The following is a 4,778-nucleotide window of genomic DNA, read 5'->3' on the forward strand; positions in this document are numbered from 1 at the left end:
CTACTTGGAACTGCATATACGAAAAACCGTTCTTAATTTTCAGCCTCTCTCTCATTTCTGAGACTCTTCCTTGATTACAGGGGCAATGGAGAAATCATAAAGCTTTCCAAGAAGGCTCGAATAATCTAGGATAGGATGACCGTGCATCACTGGTGCCCAATAATTTATTATTGGTGTTTTCTTAATTCATGTACTTTTTGTATGCTAGTTTACATGACAAACTTGTTTGAATGTACAACCTATATCATACAGGGAGTAAGTGAAGGTTAGAATAGCAACATCACAAGAAATAATTGGACATGAAGCTGAGTTTGATTGATATAAAAATGTAAAGAATACAATATACAAATGCTTAAAAAACTCACAACACATCAATTGCAAAACATCTCAATACATGGAAACAATCTTTACAAAATCAGCAAAACTTGCAGTGGAACTCCTAAGAAATAAAGAAGACAGAAAAAGGAATCAAAATGTGACCAGTGAGACACAAAAATTTGAGCAACACAAGAATATGTCAGCCAGCTGTGGTCTCGTTAAACAAAGCAGGAACATTGCAACTTCACACAACGTTGAGGTGAGAGAATTAACCACTACAGAAGTGAAGCTTTATTTGGTCTACTCAGTTCGCCAACACATTCAAAATTTACCAACGGAGGGCACACACAAAGGGAGCCTAAAGATTTGAGCTTTCACATCCTGATAATCGTTTTGCTTCTCCAACAAAATCAATTGCAGAACACCAAGCCGCATTCTTCATTTATTTAGCTGAAGCTGGCATTAGTTCCAAATGCCAAGGTACTCAATCTCCACATTTTGTTGTATTCTCTCATGATGTTGACATGTATTACCCAAATAGAGATTAATTTATGGGTTAAAGTAAAGTTGTTACTGCCAAATCAATTCATCACAGTCAAGCCTTTTATATATTTGGCTTGTTTGTTGTCTATATTTTCTAAGCATTATTGTCAGAAAGTACTATACTACTGTTAGTTTTAATTTTTCAAGTGTGCTTTTTATGGATGTGCCTCATTATAGATAACTTCTATGAAAATAAACCAACAATGTCTCCAGAATTTCTAAGAGTAGAGTTTAATTTGCTTTAATATATTGGGACAACTATAAGATTTTCAAGTAGTCCACGTACAGAAGATGCTTATTTTGAAAAAGTTTATAGACTTTTAATGGATTGGTGTCGTGATTTTTGAGAAAAGCTTTAGTAGTTGCTCTCTCCCTTTATGTATCAGTTAGATACATACTGCAGTATAACATCATTATGCTTCTTAATTCTCACTTTCCATGTACTCCTCTAATTCTCTCTCTCCTTCCCTACTCTCTACAACTCTCTTTTCTCCTTTGGTACTTCGAAGTGTCATTTAGCTTTGGGCAAGTAGGAAGAGTTCGAGACTCAGATAACTTGAAGGCAAAGCTACCAATTTCTATTTCGAATAATCAACAACAATCTAGATTCCTATGCGAAAAATAAAATTTAATACATATATTAACAAATATCAGTAGCCAATAACTTTTTATCTAGCAATTGTGAGAAGTGATACATCTTTGACTTTTCATGTTGTTTCTATTTTTGCATTGCTGTTGGTCGCTTCGTCTCTTCATATTAGTACTGGAGTGAAGGAAAATGATGACACAGGAGAATAAAGGAGCAAACATTTACTTCAAACTCTATAAGCAAGATGTCACTCCACTCACCCAAGTATATAAAAGAAGGAAAATGCTTAAAATCCCATAACCATTAAATTTAACTTAAGTTTGTAAGTACTTAGGCTTTGATTCAAAATATTATTTTATGCTCAATATTGTTATAGTCTAGTTGAAAATAAATCATTCAAGTTTAATATATTTATATTGTTCTAGAGAGGCAATAGTAACATTCTATGGATCATGTCTTCCTTAGTTTCCTGCTAAAATCACTAAATGAATATCAGATCTCTGATTTTCTTGAATTAATGTATTGTGTAAAATATAAAAATACTATATAGATAAAGCAACGATAAAATTCCTCCCTTTAATTACTTAAGACAATGAGGCAATCAAAAATGAAGGATACCCAAAAAAGAAACTAAAGTTTCAAGGTCTCTATCTTACGCATTAAAATATTTCTTTCCTTGTCAAAAAAGATCTACTATATGCCAATACTATTGTTATAGTGAGAGGGTTGTCCAGCTATATATGATCTAATCTCCTTGGTTTTCTCTTGTCAGTATCCAATGCATAGCAGAAATAAGATAATTTTTTTTATTTTCATATCCAACAAAAATATTGAAATAAATGAACACTCACACAACTCAAACTTGACAGAGAGAATGATCTCTATATCCTTATTTATGTATTTTCCTGTTCAACCACTATACTTCTAGTAACAAAGGCATTTTCACTGAAAAGGAAAAAATAAAAAAAGAAATGATTGTGCTATCGCGGAATGATCAAAATGTAACCAGCTATATGAAAATTTTCATTTATTTATCTCCCTAAGAAAGTAATATAGATTTGAAGATAACAAGCTCTCTTCTTAGAAATACGTATATCGCGGCTATAATGGAGCTCATTAAAAATACCAAGTACTGTACTATAAAAACAGAACCAAAAGGATAGCAGTTAAGGATTACTAATTGCTAATATGAACTGCACTTACTAAATTCTAACAAAATCATGTAGCCAACCAGAGGAATTGTTATATATCCAAGGAATTATGAATTGTCAACCTTTTTTTCCCCTTTAGTTCTATTTCCCATATATTTCCACACAATGTAATTAGGCCACCAATAGCAACAGATCTGCCTGCATGATCTATCTGCATTAAACTTTACCTGTCCTGTCATAGTTAAATTAAACTTAACCTTTCCTGCCATAAGCAGATGTTAGCTCTGAAACAGGCTTTGGTTCTTTCCTCCGGTAACACCATGAATAAAGTACCACAGCAGTAGTCATTAAGTTGACCCACTAAGTCTCCCATGAGAAGTTCACATACATAAATTTCCTATTAAAAAAAGTGGGATCATCCAAAACATCAGCTTTCAAAAACCAGCATCCCCGCATAATTTCATATTGTTATATCATAATACATTACATATATATTTTTTATTTATCTTGACAAAGCAAGCATAGAGAGCCAAAATAGGCAAATATAAGAAATATTTGCATGAAATCCTAAAGTCATTTCTAGTACATCAATGTTTAGTGTTACCGTTTCAGTATGAGATGTGAAGTAGTATGGAGAAGGAGAAGGGAGGACTCGAAACTATATTAGGTTATTTTAATATCTAATTAAAAGCTTTACCTAAAGCAAAAACAAAAAGGAAGAAGAAAACCATTATTTAAAAATGTTGCCAATTTTGAAATGCAACAATAGAACTATTGATCTATTCTGCTAAAGAAATTAATGGGAACAACTCATTAAAGAACAAAGGCAAATATACAGTATAAGCATAATATACTGATGAAAGAACCTTCGTGAAATTGCAAGAAAACATACTTAATTCACATAATCAAATTAGAGCAAATAAAGCCTGATTAAAGATAGTAAACTGATGTTTTCCAATAATTGAGACCACCAACAAAGAACTGTAAACTTCTTAATTGAACCCTTTGATGGTAAATCTGGCTTCTTTATTTTTGCTTTCTTGAGCTTACGATACCTACGACAAACTCAAATTATCAAAAACCAACACATGCATGAATTTCGTTGCAGAAATTGGAAGAGAAAAAACCCACAACCTACCTTTTTTACGGCATCAAGGCCATCAAAAAAATAACAGTTTAAAAGAGTGACGAATAAAGAGAAGCAACCAACAAAACATATAGATCTGACATTGAATGACTGAAGAACAAAAAGATGCATAGAAGAAAGTTGAAGAACTCACCAAAGCAGGGATGGAGTAGCGAAGGAAAATTGCAGCAGAGGTAAGAGAATTGCAGAGACGAAAGTGCTATTAATGTTGTGCAGATGTAAAGTGCTACAGGTGGTTCTATAAAGAGAAGTGGAATCCAGGTGTCTATTCACCAATCAAATAGGGTAAAGTTTATAGTACAATCTACAACACATTTTGTACAACAATTTATTGCCGTGTTCGACTGTTCCTACTCCACAAAGTCCCATTTCTATATATATTAGTAATATGTAAGTTTTGATAATTAACCAACAAATGAAGATAATGAGATTGTGTGTGATGGACTGGGACTTGGGAAGTAATTTAGACGTGGTTGCATTGTGCCATCATGTCTGTCTTGCGTGAGAAGAATCTTATAGGGATTTCTATTCATAACTGATTATGGTAATTGTTTCAATTTTCATCTTTAGGAGTTTGATTTTTTACTTGGAGGATAGGTGCAAATAGGAGTGGCAAACGGGTGGGTCGGGTCGGATATAGTTCGGGTCGAAAACGGGTAATGAAAAAATGAAAAAATTATTCGGCCTGACTCGTATTTAATATGTATAAAAAAAGGGTTAACCGGCGGATAATATGGGTAACTATAGTATCTATGACTTCTTGCATATGATCATTTTGGGAGAAATCTTTGTCTCCCAAACTTGAGGAACCCCGAATTTGACGCTTTACAAATGTAAAAGTTAAACCCATTAGTTATTCATTGGTTATTCATTTTTTAAATGGATAATATGGTTCTTATCCATATTTGACCCGTTTTTAAAAAGTTCATTATCCAGCCCATTTTTGGTGACTTTTAACCAATTTGCCACCACCAGGTGCAAAGATAGGTCGAAATAACTCATGAATATGTGATTAGAGTTTGTGGTACTT

The 4,778-nt window shown here is 33.1% G+C and overlaps 1 long non-coding RNA gene across 1 annotated transcript; it reads right to left on the minus strand.

Annotated features, from left to right (window-relative positions):
- Positions 1-371: 371 nt before the first annotated feature.
- LOC107769358 (uncharacterized) lies at positions 372-4,143 on the minus strand. Its single transcript, XR_001644374.2, has 2 exons — positions 3,882-4,143; positions 372-2,998 (listed from the first exon to the last, which is right to left on the minus strand). It is a non-coding gene; the product is annotated as an uncharacterized LOC107769358 (long non-coding RNA).
- Positions 4,144-4,778: the final 635 nt, after the last annotated feature.

This window comes from Nicotiana tabacum, chromosome 20 (genome assembly GCF_000715075.1).
Source record: "Nicotiana tabacum cultivar K326 chromosome 20, ASM71507v2, whole genome shotgun sequence".
In the NCBI taxonomy this organism is placed as follows: Eukaryota; Viridiplantae; Streptophyta; class Magnoliopsida; order Solanales; family Solanaceae; genus Nicotiana; species Nicotiana tabacum.